General features: G+C 56.1%; 1 protein-coding gene across 5 annotated transcripts in view; it reads left to right on the top strand.

Annotated features, from left to right (window-relative positions):
- The window catches only part of LOC140699277 (glutamate receptor ionotropic, delta-1-like), a 127,740-nt gene that overhangs the window by 21,114 nt on the left and 91,158 nt on the right, over positions 1–15,468 (top strand). For 3 of the 5 annotated variants that reach the window (XR_012077324.1, XR_012077322.1, XM_072971120.1), the window contains exons 1-3: positions 1,700–1,943; positions 3,200–3,300; positions 4,116–4,272. The gene's annotated coding sequence lies outside the window, so the exon portion shown is untranslated. Of the gene's footprint in view, positions 1–1,699; positions 1,944–3,199; positions 3,301–4,115; positions 4,273–15,468 lie in introns of those variants that run through there. The other 2 variants (XR_012077325.1, XR_012077323.1) reach the window with 1 other exon arrangement.

Below are 15,468 nucleotides of genomic sequence, written 5' to 3'. Positions count from 1 at the left end.
AGGGCTGCCTCACTGCTCTCCAAGCCAGCACTGGGCCCCTCTGCACAGCCTCCTTCTCCATCTTTCCAGGGTAAAACTAGTCAATGTCTTCTGTGGCAGGCAGTTTGGGATGGATGGACGGACAGACGGACGGACATGCACACACACTAAATTATTTTTCTTCTTGCTTTGGCTGGCTAAGCAGCATTCAGTGCCTGAAAGCCTCCCTTCTCCCTTGGTAACCCTCACTCAGCCTTTAGAACTGTCACCTCTTCCAGGCAGCCATCCCCTGGCCCTTCCTCCTAGGCTAGATCACAGCCCAGGACATACCTGTGCATACATGCCGCTCGGGGTCCTTACCACATCTTTTAATAATCTGTTTAACTGTCTGCCTCTGCTCTGAGCAGGGAGTTCCAGGAAAGCATCTCTGAATCTGTCATGCCCAGCACCTGATCCTGATCAAGGTAGAGGCCTTGGAGCCAGGCCAATGACAGGGCTAATGGGTGCTCCTGGGCTTCCAGGATTGGACCCTGGTAGAAGGCTCTGCCAGGTGCTTCTAGATCAAACTTCTGTGGAATCCTGGTCTGGGAAGGCTCAGCTGTCTCCCCAAAATCTTGGGTGTGCTTTGAAACTTGTGGGGGGGGGCAATGGGAAATCGTGGCTACTCTTCAGTCTTGCCACCTCCTCCCAGGCTGGAGCCCAAATAGTTTAACTTACATCTGGTGGTGATGGCTTGCCAGAAAACATTCACCTAGCAGTGTAGAGAGCCCATCTCACCCCTGGGTACTAGAAAGTAATTCTCAACCCCGGCTCACATGTAAAAGGCTCCATGCAGGGTCAGAGTGTGAGCAGGCCAGCCCCTTGGAAATCTCCTCACCTCCAGGCACTGAGATGAGGGATGAACCGGCTTCTGGCCATGAATTGGGCTTTAGAGTCCAAGTGTCCTGCCTGACTTGCTGCTGAGCCCTGAATTGTGGCGTGGGGGATGGGCACCCACCCAGGTCCCTGGGGCCATTTAGGGTCCAGCTCCAGATGTTTGGCCATGGCAGGTCCCCTTGTATCCCGGTGCCCAGCTCAGCATCCCTCCCCGTCTTTGTCCTGGCTATTCTTGGCCTGGCTTCGCAAGGGCCTCTCTGCCCAGGGCGGGGGTCGTGACATGAGGCACTCAGCGACTGAGGTTTACGATCGCCAGGTGTCTCTGGGAACCCTCAAGAGCTGTCTGAGTCCTACCCTTCTTCATCTTCATGTCCCTGGCGAATGGAGGGTGTGAGGCCCTGGGCTGCCAAGTCTCTGCACACCACAGCCCCGGCAGTTCCCCACCACCCTGCTGGCTTCAGCATCCCCCCAGTTGGGAGTGAGGAGCATCTGGCACCCTCTCCAAGATGCAAGCAGGAGAGCACCTCAGGTCAAGGCTGAGACTCCGCAGTCACCTGGTCTAGAGGAGGGCAGAGGGGAGGGAGGTGGGCAGGGAGGGGGAGCGGAGCCCGGGATGGGGCAACCTCTGCAGTTAGCTCCTTGCAGGCACCCAGACGCTGCCAGCCGCAAGTCACTGCGCCAGCCAGCCGGGCTGCCGCTGCTTCTGAAGCTTCAGGAGCCTCGGGCAGCGCTGCCGCCGCAGTTGCTGTCGCTAGCTGCCCCGCTGCGCCAGCCTGGGCTTGGGCTGTCATGCTGCCGCAGCCTTTCCTGAAGTCCGAGTGGGGACCTGACCACGTTAGGCTGGGTAGGGCACCGGGCGCAGGGGCGGGCACACGGGTGAAGATGCACCGGTGGGCTCGGCTCTTCCCGGGAGCCGGGGGTGTAGCTGCTCCCGGACTAGCGCTTCCAAGCTCTGCACTGCCCTCGGCCTAGCCCTAGCCTGGGCAGATAAGCCGCATGCCCAGGGGACATGGAAACGCTGATGCTGTGACTTCTCCACTGGATATTCCAATGCCTGCCAGTGCAGGTCAACTCCATCATCCACCTTGGTGAGTGCAGTGGGAGGCAGGACTGAGGCTGAGCAAGGGGGGGCCCAGCGGTGTAGGGGCCAGGAGACATCCAACCTTGGCTGTTCCTGGGCCTAGGGGCTTGGTGGGTGATGCTTCCAAGAAGGGTCAGGCCATGCCGCCCTGTGGGGGGAGATGTGCATGAGCAGCGCCTTGCTCCCAAGGGCTCCCGCTGTTCCCCAGGTTTCCAGTACCCTGGGGGTGCCTTGTGACTTCTGTGGACACTGAGGGCCTTGGCTGTGGGCAACCTGGGGCTAGAGGCACATCTAGATCCTGGCTGGGCTTCAGGCTGGGTAGCGCTAGACTTTACTCTCAGCTCAGAGCAACGGGGAGTTGGGGCAGACAGGGCCCTGGTCTCACCAAGTTGTCAGGGCAGGATCAAACAGGCCTAACAAGAACTATGGGCGAATGTGGGTGGGTGGGTGGGTGGGTGTTGTCAGTGTGTGTTGCTGTGTATGTGCCTGGTACCATGTTGATGTCACTGTAAGAGGTCATTGGGGTGTGTGGGGCCATCCTAGCTTGTGTTGGTGCGTGCATGACTGTCTCTCAGCCTGTTAGAGTGGACACAGTGTCTGCCTGTTTCCCTGGTGGGTATCTGTGTATCTCTCAGTGTATGTATGGGTGTGTGTGTGTGTATCTGATTGCGGTGATGGAAGCCCAATCCTGGACAGTCCCAGAGTTTCCCGTGGCCCAAGTCTTGGGGGCTGGCAGATGGTCTAGGGGGTGAGAGCCAGGTGAGAAGCCTGGGCAGTGGTGTGTTGGGGGAGTGTGTGTGTGTGCAAGATGAGCAGGATGAGACCAATGGAGGGAGAACCAGAAGAGGAAAGAAGAGACAGAGTACAGGAGGAAGGGGCCTGTGGATGGGGAGTGTGTGGGATCTGGTAGCAGCATGGGGAAATCCCAGAAAGTTGGGTGGGTTTGGGGGACTGACAGGGGTTGTTTTTGGGGAGCTCCTTGGCAGTAGCCTTTATGGAAGTTGGGAAAGACCAGGGAGCCCAGAGAAACTGGGGGTTGGGAGGTGTGAGAAGGCAGGAATGATGGGACAGGCCAGGCAGGGGTGTGAGGGGTGGTGAGGGACTGGATCTGGGCTGATGCACTGCAATCCCCAGGCAGAGACCTGGCCAAGCCTGCTTCCCAGTGGTGGGTAGTGGTGTCAGTGGGGCTTGGGTCCTGAGGTCAGGGTTGCAGCTCTGGGTATAGCATGGAAGGGAACCTCCCTCCTCCTGCCCTGTCCCCAGCTCGGAGGATCATTGTGCCCATCCCTGGGACTGTGATGACCCTCAGGACCTGGAGCGGAGGGAGGACTCCAGAGTTGTCCAGACTGCAGAGCCAGGTTTTGGTGAGTCTGACTGCTCTCAGGTGCAAGTGCACAGTTGGCCAAGGCAAGAATGCAAAGGTCCAGCTGGAGGCCACCCTGGAGGAGCTATTCATGGTTTAAGAAAGGCCCCTTTTGGGCTCCTCAGCTTTGTTGTGTCAGAAGGCAAGTAGTCTAGGAACATTCTTCAGTTCCCCCTTCCAGAGACCCCCAATGTACTTGGAAGCAGAAAAAGTGGGGAGGGTTGGAGAACAGGAGGCAGAGCCCAGGCAGCCAGACTGGCACTGAGCTGCCTGTCATCAGTCATCAAAAGCCCCTGCATAACAAAGCCCCTGGCACGGGAAAGCCACTGCGGACCTGCTTGCTCTGCTCTAGGCCAGCAGGGCAGGAGGAAGTCATTAATCCATTTTTGGGATTGATGCCAGGGCCATTGCCCTGCGGGGAAATTTTTTGGCTCCTGGAATGGCACTCCTGGGGCCATGTCAGTGCCTTTAGGTGCTGCCTGAGGTCATGCCAGCTTGACTCAGTCCATTCTGTGTGGCATGGCTCATACATGAAGTGGCTTGGTTGTGAGAGACTTGTGTGACCTGGTGGCAGCATGTGCCATGTGCATGTGACTCATGTCAAGTGTGTTGGCCTATGGGGGCAGGTGTATTTCTGTGCTGGTGGACCAAGGAGAAGTTTAAACTATCCTGTCCACCTGAAACTCCAGCCCAGAACTCCCACCACCTGGCAACCTGCAGTCCTGCCAGCACCATGACCTGAAGGCCAAGGGTCAGGGTTGGGTGGGGAAGGTGAGGCCTTTTCTAGACCTGGTTTTGACCCTTCCTCTCCTCCAGGTGCCATCTTCCAGGAGAATGTGGCCAAGGATGACAGGGCATTTCCAGCTGGCTGCACCAGACCAGAGCCTCAGCGATGATATCCTGCAGAGCTAGAAGATCACCTACTCCATCAAAGTCATTGAGGTCAACAATCCTTTTCAGGCCCTACAGGAAGGTGAGTGGCTGGCCGCTGTGCCCAGGGCTAACAGGGATGGGGCCTGCCAAGTGGCACAGCACTGGGGACCAGTGGGGTTGTTACCAGCTGGGCTGCGCAGGGCTCCCTGTGCCCCTGGGCAGTCCCGGTGCTATGCAAGGTACACGCTCCCTCCCTGGCCCCGCAAAGCCATGGCACAGGGAGTGCTCTGCACTGCGGGGCTGGAGTGGAGAGCTTGTGAGCAGGTGGGCTGGGCTCCTTCCGGACTACCTTGCAGGCTTGTGAGGCTCATTTCTAGCTCTATGGGCCAGTGTGTGCTCCCAACGCTGGTGGCACAGGTATGTGTGGCTCAGGGCCCTCTTTGTTGTTTTGAGTGTTTGTGGGTGGGTGTGCTCCTGTGCGCCAGGTGTCTGGGGTGGTGCACCTCTCCTAACCTGGTTGGGATGGCGTCTTCTTCACTGCCTAAGGAGGAGCCTCTGGCACCCAAGCCCGTGGTCTCCCCTCTCCTGAGCACAACCCTGGAGGCACAGCATTTTACGGCCCCTCTGTGCCTTGGCCTGCCTTTCATGGCTGCCCTTCCCTGGTTTTGGAGGAGCAGTGCTCTCTTGCCAACCCCACCTGGGCTGGAAGTGGGCACTGTTTGACCAGGAAAGGAGTGGATTTGCACCAGGGCAGGCTGGGGGGAAGAAGAACGGGGAAGCAGGTTGATATCGATCCTGTGACTCACAGGGAGGCTGCCTGGAGCCACCTGTGTGGTCCGGGGCTCTGGGAACCCGTAGCCCGTCGCTGCATGGAACTGCAGCCTGCTGCAGCCTCACAGCTCTGAGCGCGTACTGGGGCCAGAACCCAGCCCGCCTGGCCCAGCCCCCGAGCAGCCTGCTGTAGAGCCCATAACTTGCTGTATTTGGTAGGAAGGGGTCTGGCCGAGCCAGTTTCAAATCCCAGCTCGGTGACTGATCTGCTGTGTGATCTTTAAAGCTCACTCGCCCAGTCCAAGCCTCAGTTTCAGTGTCTGTGAAGTGGGGCTACATCGGGGTTGTGGTGGTGGATCTAGAGAGGTGATGTACACACAGCAGGCAGGAGGCTGTTGGCAAGCAGCTGTCCACTGGGGCTCCCAGCAGAGGTGTGCTGTGCCCCATGGTGGGGTTAAGGGTTGGGGTGGTGGCACATTATACCTTAAGTGGGCCTTGGTTTTCTCTTTGTCCTGGTTACCATTTGCTCTGTTCTGTTCCCTGGACAAGAGTGCATGACACCCCTTGGTCTCTGTGCCCCACTTGGGACTGCCAACCCCCAGGTCAGGGCAGAGACATGGACCCCGCTGGCTAGACACCATCCTCTGCAGGCCCTTGGCTAGAGCTCTTGGCTCAGTCTGTCCGTGTACCGGCCCTGACATGGCCAGAGCCCCTGCAGACTTGCCCCGGGCCTGGCCTGGCAGGCTGTCTCCATGCTCTGTCCTCCCCACTCAGCCCTTCTGCTCAGTGCAGAGGCAGAGGCATTAGGTCTTGCCCAAGGTCTGCTCCTGGACTGGGGCTGGGGCATTTTCCATCCTTTTGTCTGAGTATCCAGAGGCCTGGGAGGAAGGGAGGGGCCACACTCTGGGACCTAGTCTGAGCTCCAGGCCCAAAGCTCTGAGACCTGAACTTGGCACTGGGCTGGGCTCCCGGGGCTTGTCACCATGGTGCCCATCTTTGGAGACCAGTGCCAGGTGCTGAGGGGCTCTGACTTGCCTCAGCCCCAGGGTCCTGGCTGCCTTCCCTGTCATGGCTGCAGAGATCAGGTGCTGCTCCCCATCAGTCCTGGATGGTTCCAGGGCCCCTGCCCACATTCACCTCTCCCTCCCTCCCGGGCTCTTACTGAGGGGTTGGCCCCCCAGGGCCTCTGTGCCCACACGTGTGGGATGAGATCCCTGCAGCTCCCAGGGCCATTACACTGGGATACACTGACCTGAGGCTCTCTCCCCACCTCAGCCCTTTAAATGTTTAAAGACAGCCACTGTGCCTGCAGACTTTTCCAGGCTTCACATCCTGCAGCCTGAATATTTCTCACTTGGTTCTCTTTTTGACTTGTTGATTTTGTTCCTGCCCCTTTTAACACACAGCATCCCTGATGTCTCTTGACAAGGGATTTAACTTGCTGATCTCAGCTTTACCACCCATAAAATGGAGACAGTGGTACCTCCCTTAACAGGTTGTCTCAAAGACCAAATGAGGTAATGACAGTGGAGAACTTAGCTGGTGCCTGGCACTAAAGAGGCGCTTGGGAAACAGGAGCCACAGTTACTGTCCTCGTGATGTCTGACCAGTGCAGGGGGAGAGGCACGGTCACTGCTGGTCCTGGATGCTCTGCTGACTCTAATGAAGCCCTAGTTAGTACTCCTGCTATGGGTCTGGGTGAAGCTCAGGTCCTCGAGCCCAGGGCTTTTGCCCAAGAAAAGGTGATGCATCAGAGAACCCCTCCTGGAGCCTGTGCAGGTGACGGATTCCAGTGTGTGACTTCACACCTGCTGCTGTAAAGTCCAGCCTGCTCAGAGCTTGTGAGACTTCCAGAGGATTTCCTCTCCTACCCAGCCCTGAGCCAGCCTGCAGGGTGTCTGTGTCTCTCTTACCTCCAAAACGCTCAGCAGGCTGGGCCTGGGCCAGTCCCGCTGCTCAGCTCCCCAGTTTGCTCTGCGGCTCCACATGGGATCACTGGCCAGTATGCATGGGACACAGGATCTTGTGTGGGGGGAATCACTGATGTACCATGAACGGCTGCATTTCTGCCCCAGACTCCATCCTGTGTTCTGTTTCTACTCATGCATACTCTTTATATGTGGACTTTAGAGAATCTTTATTTGTGGACTTTACAGCACATGGGGGTCTCCTGCGGTCCTGGACTCCAGACTTTCCATTCCTCCTTGCTTCACTGTAGAAGCCTTGTGGGCAGTCACCTGGGTGGCCCTGGGAGCCAGCCCAGGAACCTCACTGAGGGGAGGAATGCGGTGTGCTTGGCAGCTGTGGTCTAGTACAGGCTCCTGCGGATGGCCTGTTAAAAAGCAGAGGCATCTCTCAATCCCCAGTGTCTATGGACCCCTGTGCCCAGGGCTGTGTGAGCATCATCTCAGACGGCCCTGGGGAGCGTGGGGGATTATCCAGAGAGCAGAGGGGAGCAGGGGTTGCTTCAGGAATGTGAAGGAACCTCAGAAGCTAAGCAGGGGCAGGCCTGGTTAGTACTTGGATGGGGGAAACGTGAAGGATTGGTAGCCGAGCCAGCATTCTCCCTGTTCCTTGCCTGCCCTCCCACTATGCGTGTGACCCTCCCCCTATCTCAGGCCTTTGTCCAGTTCTCACCACCTCCACCGCCATGACCCCAGCCTCAGCCTGGATCCCTGTGGTCACTTACTGTTCCCCGCCTCTGCTCTCCCTTCCAGGCCTCTGTCCATGCAGCAGCCAGAGTTACCTAAAAGATTAATTCAGTCACCTCCCTTGCCTATTGAAACCCTTCAATGGCTCCTTGCAGTAGTAAAATCCAGACCCCTTGTCAGAGCCTGCAAGCCACCAAGTACCCCAACAAGGGCTGAGCTCACCTGCTTCACTGCTGCCACTCCTCCTGACATCTCTGCTTCAGCCACCTTGACATTCTTCCTGTATCTCCATCAGGTGAAGCTGACTCCAACCCCAGGACCTTTGCACATGCTATCCACCCCCATCTGGAAGGATCTTCACATGACAGGCTCCTCCTCAGTCTCAGCTAGCTATTCCTCAAATCTCACCTCCTCAGAGAGGCTCCCCTTGGCTCCAAGAAGGGCCCCTCTCATTCCCTGACAAAGCCTTCCTTTCCTTCTTTGCCAGCTTCCCCCCCTGCAATTATGTTACTAGTTTATTTGTGAGGAGCATCAGGTATGTGAGGGCGGGGACTCGTCTGTCTCATTCACTGCCCAGTTCCTAGAGCCAAGCCTGGTGAGCTGCTGGTTATGGGTGCTCATTAAAAGCCCCTGGATGGATAACAGGACAGATGGACTCATGGGACCTCTGTTCTCTGAGATCCCCTCAAGCTTGGGGTCATGCTCAGAACCACTCGTGGTCCCACAGCATGTGGGGCTTGTTGCATTTATAGCTGCCCCATCCTGCCACCTTGTGCTGGCCTTTCCATCCTGATCAGCTTCTGGATTTGAATGTCTCTGCTAGCAAGAAATGATAGAAGCTGATGGCACAGCCTCTCCCTGGCAGTGGCCACTTTCACTGGGGAGGCTATGGCCCAGCACAAAGGCTACAGTCACATTGTGGGGGGGGGGCAGTTCTCATGCTCATGGGCTGGAGCGGGTAATAGACTTGGGGGACCCATTTGTGGAAGGTGTTTCCCCACCTGAGCTGTTCTGTCAGGGGCTCAGGGCCATTGGCCTGTCCATCCGCTCTGAGATGTGCCTGTGGGGGTGGGAGTGGGTGGTGAGGGAAGGGCGGTTCCCCAGGGGAAGTAGACGCTCACCCTGGGCTCCGGGTTCTGGCCTTGGGGTCTGCGTGTGCTGACTATGCCTGGGTATTGGGTGTGAGCAAGGACTTGGTTTCCATTCTTTATTATTTTTTAATTGAACTGTAGTTGATGTATAATGTAGTGTTGGTTTACTTTGTACAGCACAGTGATGCAGTTACGCACGTGTAGACATTCTTTTTCATTCTAGGTAATTACAGGTTAGTGAGTAGAGCTCCCTGTGCTCTACAGCAGGGCCTTGTTGTTTATCTGTTCTGTACAAAGTCATTTGTACCTGCTCATCGCACACTCCCAATTTATCCCTCCCCTCTGCTTTTCCCTTGGGTAGCTGTAAGTTTGTTTTCTGTGTCTGTGAGTCTCTTCCTGTTTTGTAAAGCCGTTCATTTGCATCTGGGTTTCCATTCTTGTATCCCACCTGGGAATCCTCTGGTGGGCTTGGAAGCCCCCCATCCTGGCCTCAGTCTCCACATGTGTGAAATGGGGATGATGATTTGGGGAGGGGAAGCAGGAGGGAGAGAGAGGAGAAACTGGAGATGTGGGTCCGGTGAGGCTGGCTTCTCAAGCTTGGAGGGGTGGGCACTGCTGAATCCTCCCACCCCCACACCCCTGCAGCAGCTGGTGAGCAGAGCCCACTTGCAAGGATGTAGCTGCCAGCCCTGCCACTTTGGCCTCTGAGGAAGCAGGGATTAGAACCCTCCTGGTGAGCCAGGGCTGAAGGGGCTTTGAAGCTCTGTAGTTGTTAATGATGGAATCCTCATCAGAAGCATCCTGGGGAGAACATTTTGGGGTCTGGCTGTGTCAGGCTGCTTAGCTCCTGGAATTTCATTAAAGGGAGGACAGCGGGTGTGTGATGAGTATCAGCGCCTGCTGAGCAGTGCTGGTGAGTGCTCCATGGGAGCTCCTAGATGGCGGGGTGCAGCTGGACAGGGACTGCATGCCAGCTCTGCTCCAGCCTTGCCTCTGGGTCATTCTTCAGGAAGCCCTCCCTGGCTATTCTGTTCCCTGAGGGGGCTCGGGCTTTCTCTTTGTGCCCATGCCATCCTGGTCATCTCCCTGCATGTCTTAGGGGTCACCTGTGGGGTCTGGGAGCACAGGCACTATTTGTTCTGCCTCTCAGGTCTCCCAGCAATGCAGGACCAGAGCAAGTGTTTGTTGAGTGGCTGTGTGACTGTACCTGTGGTATGTACATATATGGGCCTGCAAACACACAGGAGTGCTTGCCTGTGTGTTCAGGTGAGCTCACAGACATAGCACCTGCAGATGGGCTGAGACCTCGGTGGTGGGAGGGTCCAAGGATCATGTGCTTAGAGAGCCGCATCCTGTCAGGACCGCACTAAGACGGTGACAGGGAGACTGAGCCACTGTGCCTTAGTGTGTGTGGAGAGTTTCTGCCTGACGTGTCTGGGAGGAAGCCGTTGCCCCCATGTGTGCTTTTGGGCCTGCTAAGTTGGACCATCTGAGAATACCACCCTCTAGCCTCACACCAGGGAATCCCGCCGAGGGCCTGAAATCTCCGTCTGTGTTAGTTATATTAGTCACATGGGTGTCAGGAACACCTGTACCGGCCTAAGCAAATAGGGATATTTATCAGGCCATATAATGGAAAAGGCCTCAGGTTATGTAACTTCAGGCATGGCTGGATCCAGGGGCCCAAATGGTACACTTGGGACATCACCTCCGTTTCCTCACCCTGTCCCTGCCTTCCTTCCCGGGGGTGGGCCTCCCTCCCAGGCAGCCCTATCCATTCAGAGCCCCCAGAGGCTCCCAGGGGTCCCAGGATTGCTGCTTGTGGGCCTGCCATGGAGACAGTCTCCTCCGGATCAGTCCTGGTGCCAGTGCAGTGGGATGCCCTGGGGCCACCCCAGTCCCTGGGCTGAGTGAAAGGGGCAGAGTTGATCGGGGTGGGGTCACCTGAAGAAGAGAAAGGAGGCTGGGTCCACACAACACCAGTGTGCCCTCCGCCTTCTCTTTTCTGCCCCCAGGAAGTGAGAGCAGCTGCGCAGGGTGGGGCCTCTCTGCCCATCCCCAAGGTGCTCTGGGGATCGGGGTTGGTCTGGAAGTCGTGGGACCACACCTGGTGACTGGACCTTCCTACACAGTGGGCTGCAGGGGACTTCAGACCTGGAGGACTTGAAAGCTCTCTGGGGCAGGCGGGATTAGGAGGGAAAGAGCCAGGCTTTGAGCTCGGTGCTGTGCCCGAGGGGGCAGGGAGGAGACCCGATGAGGGCTGGGCAGTGTGGGAAGGTTTTCTGGGGGAGGGACACATGCTGGCCCAAAGGTCGGGAGGCCTTAAGTAAAGGAAGTGAATGCTTCAGGCATGTAGGATAAAGTGAGCGGAGTTGTGGGTGACACCTGTGGCAGTGAGGAAAGTGTGGGGAGCAGCCTGGTGGGGTGGTGGGTGGGAAAAGTGGGAGGGTCCTGGGGACTCAGCACCTCCCCCATGGATGTCCTCAGGGTCCCTGTGGATGTGGTGTGACCGGAACCTCCCTTCACACCCCTAGGTCCTGGAGGGAGGAGGACCTGATGGCCAGGAGTTGAAGCGCACTGCTCTGTGGCCTCCTGCAGGTCCTGGGGAGTCTGCAATCCTCCCCCTCACTGTGTGTGATGTCAACATCCTGTTTCCAGGAGGGGGTGGGGCGGTGGGTCTTGGCCTTACACACCACACCCCCACTTTATATGTAGCCACAACCCATAACCTTGGCCCCAGACTCAGCCTTTTCCACCTGGGATGGTCTTTCCTATCCCCACGCCCTGTTCTGGGCAGGGCTCTCTGCTCCCTTCTTCTGGATGGCTCATTTGTGGTCACCCCTGAGAGCTCACCCAGGTTCTGAGGGAGGAGAAGTCCCAGGTTGGCAGTGAGAGACCTGGCTTTGTCCCACACCCCAGGCCAGCTCTGCTCATCCTTCTGTCTGATGGGGACAGTGCCCCAGGCTACCATGGTCCCTGGGGGACTGGACTGACCATGGCAGAATTAGGAGTGCAGGAGGGAGCTGTCTTATCGACAAGGGCTCCCACATCCTCCTGGGCAGTTTTTGTCCTGCTCTGAACGATTAATTGAATATAAATCCTCCACACCATGAGGCAGGGCTTTCTCAGGCTCTGCCTAATCTCATTAGGAAGTCTCCTGACAGTCTCAGTAGGTGGCTGGCTGATCTGAGAGGTTTATCTCTGCCATGGGGTGGTCAGGCCCCCGGAGTCTGGACCTGGGATCAGGCCCCTACCCTGCTGCCTTCCAGACACAGGCTTAGGCAGAGGTGAGGTTGCACAGCTCTGCCAGCCACCAGCAGTCCTTACTCAATAGGTTAAAGTTTGCTGGACTTAATTACTTTAAAATTATTAACTTCAGCTGGAGAAAGAAGGCAGTAGGGGTCGAGGAAAAATGGAAGCCTCCTTACGGGCGTGAGGCTGGGCCGGGCTGATGGGATGGTTTCTAGCTGGGCCAAGACTGCTCTCTGGGGAAGCTCTGGCAGGCCACCCATCCTGCCTGCCAGGTGTGGCAGGGACGGTCAAGTAGGCTAAGAGTATGATCTGTGCTACAGGAGAATGAAGCCAGCCCAGGGGCCCTGGGTGCACAGATGGGGTGCCTAACCTAGCGTGAGCTTGGGAGCAAGCACGGAGGGCATCCTGGAAGAAGTGACTCCTGAGCTGAGTCTTGAGTGGGCAGTGGTGGTTGGTCAGGTGAAGAAACGGAGGCTGGCACTCCAGGTGGTGGAACAGCTTGAGCAAAGGCTCAGAGGTATGGAAGGGCAGACTCTGTAACCTGTCCAGTGTTGCTGGGCATAGATGGAGGAGGAGGATGCTGGCAGCCTGGCAGGTCTGCGGGAATCTTGGCACCTGTTTTCTGTATTTCTGGCCCCTGGGGCAGGCACTGGGAGCAGGCTGTAGACCCTAGAGGAGACACTGGGGCCCAGCAGTATATACTTCGATCTAGGGGAAAGACTCATGGGGGTGGGAAAACCCAAAGGGACAGTCACCTCCCTTCACTCCCTTCCCCCTGTGGGGCTTTGTGCTCTGGGCTCAGGGGCTGATGATGGGGACTTGTCCTTGAGGGTGGAGTGCACCCTGCTTGAAGGTTTCAGGATTTCTGCATGATGTGGCCCATCCCTGTAGCCTAGCTTCTGCCTTCCATTCCCACCACTACCTGGTCCCCCATGGGGTTGGGGAGAGGAGGGACAGGCTGCCAGGCTATTCTTTGGGTGCTGCCTGGCTCCCATTCTGGTGGGGGGACCACGGCCCAAAGCTGCAATTTCCTGCTGGTGGGTGTGGTAGCCCTGCTCCTGTCTTTGCAAGCTGGGCTGTTCTCAGAGTCACTTTATTACATATGCTGTTAAGACGGTGATAAGTTAAGCATCCTTGCAGTTCACAGCTGCTAAAGCCAGAGGCCCCCTGCCCAACCCAAACCAGAGCCCAAGACCCAGGCGGATGTGCACTTTGGAGGATGTTCTAAAGGAACAGGAAGCTTGACCCAGGGAAGCAGGGAAAGCCAGTGCAAGCTGGGCACTGCCCCACTTGGGGCTTATTCTCACTGGGCCATCCAAGAAGCCATGCAGACTGCCTGCCTCTTGTTCTTTCCTCCTGGCGAAGGGGGTGATTAACCACCAGCCCATCTCCAGGTCAGAGTGGCCTGCAGACATTCCCTCCCCAGCTGTTTTAGGCTTGCACAGCTGCTTTAGCCAGATAGGCTCCCGTGGGTGCCTCGTGTGGTGCCAGCAGGGGGCCCTCCGGCAGGGCAGGTGATGTTGCTTTGGTACACCTGTGTGCAGCTTATCACCATAGCAACAAGTCTAAAGGTGGAGTTAGAGGATGTGAGATGGGCCACAAAAGTTGCCTAGAGACTCATATTTTGCCAGACCTCTTAAAATGGCCTAATGGTGAAGTTTTAGGCATCAGGGCAGGGACCTTTCTGATGTCTGGAAATCATATTCTGTAAACATACTTTGGACCCCAAAGGGGCTGGTGTAGGAGAGACTGGTACCCTGATCTCCATCCCATGCCTGACGGCATCACTAGACCTGGATGGCCTCAGAGGCAGCAGCTAGCTCTTGTTTGTCCCTGTTCCTCTCCCAGCCTCTGGCCCTGCATGGGGCACATGAAGGTTCCTGGTCAGTTCTGATTGGTGGAGGTAGGGTGAGGCAGTGGGGAGCCCCTGAATGGACTTTGACACTAGACAGTCATCTAGCTGGCCTGGAATCCCTCCCATGCCTCTCACTGGCTGTATGATTCAGAGGAGTACTTCCATTTTCATTTCTGAGCCTCAGTTTCCTCATCTATAAAAATGGGAACACTTACATCTACCTTGAATAATTGTCTATAGACAATTGACCACCTCCTTTCCCAGTTTGGGAGCCTCAACCACCAGATGCTTCGTATGCGCAGCAGCTCAGAGCTGAAGGTGGCTCACATTCTCTGTAAGGATTATTTTGTCTCATCTTATCAGTAACGTGAAGCAGTGAAGTGGTGATACGTGTGTGTTCTAATTTATAATTTTACAGTAATTTAAAATAACTCAAGATACTGGTTTTCTTTCCATTAGTGAGATGGTGCCAGGCAGTAAAGCCCCCTGTCTCCCTATAATCGGATTTAAATTGTTTTAATTATACAGCCATATTCTCCCAGTAACATACCATCTCTGTGAGTTAATGGGCTTTGAAATCTCCCTTTGTTCCATCTGCTGTAGATACAGATTTTTTTGGGTAAAATTGTTTTATTTATAGAAACTCAGTAAATTAGTTATGAGGTAGCTTCACATGAATATTGTGAATTTCTGTTATGTTAGAAGAAGACAAATAAATGTCTACAGAAAACGCAGCCCAGATTCCTAGATGAAATTCAGCATTGCTCTGGCTGCAGCAGAGATAACATACAAATTTCTCTTCTGTCAGCCTGTTAGAAGGGAAATGTTCATTCATTCATGTATTCATTTCCTCAGTGCCCACTGTGGGCTTGGCCCTGAACTTGGGGATACACAGCAAGGGAAGCTATGATCTTTATCCTTAAAGAGCTGGTGCTTTCCAGAGAAACAAGCACTTTGTATATGGCTCACAAATAAGAGCTTTTCAGTGCTTCTCTGGATCAGGCTGTTGGGCAACGCTCCCAGCTCCCAGGCCCTTCTTCTGCCACAATCTCGGAATGCTGAGGAGAGGCACCAGGTCTGCCCCTTGCCCGGAAGCAGCATGGCTCTCTAGGGCTCCCTGGAGGGTGGCCTGGGTCAGGCCAAATCTCGTGTTTTTCAGATCCAGGCCATCCCTCAGCCATGCCCTCCCAACTCTGTCCTGGGGGCCTGGCCCTGCATCAAGACCCCCTTGGGTATCTATGAGACCCCAGTCTTAGCTCTGCCTACCTCTTAATGGGGCGGGGTTACTGCCCCACTTGGGCCAGTGGAGATGCTAGAAAGGACTCCTGGGTCTGGTTGGCAATTGGCTGAGGATCTGTATGCGTGTGTGCATGTGTGTGTGTGCGCGTGTGTGTGCATGTGTGTCTGCACCAGAGGTCATGGGAGTCAGCCCCCTTTGTCCCTCTGGCCTGATGCTGAGGTGTTACGAGGATCAGCCGGAAGTACTGAGTGGTCTTTGTGCATGTCTGCCCTCTCTGTTCCTGATGCTGGCTGCCGTGGGTAGCATGTGCAGTGGTGCCTCTGCCACAGTCTTGGGGAGATGTACCCTCCCGCCCAAGGGCAGTGAGACCCCTTCTTTCTTCAGCGCTTTCTTCTTGTCCCTGCTCCTGGAGTCCATGGACACTGTGCTTGGAGCC

The sequence above is a fragment of the Vicugna pacos genome, chromosome 11 (assembly GCF_048564905.1).
Source record: "Vicugna pacos chromosome 11, VicPac4, whole genome shotgun sequence".
In the NCBI taxonomy this organism is placed as follows: Eukaryota; Metazoa; Chordata; class Mammalia; order Artiodactyla; family Camelidae; genus Vicugna; species Vicugna pacos.
Note: the sequence above shows the minus strand (reverse complement) of the source record. Positions and strands in the feature narration are given on the sequence as shown.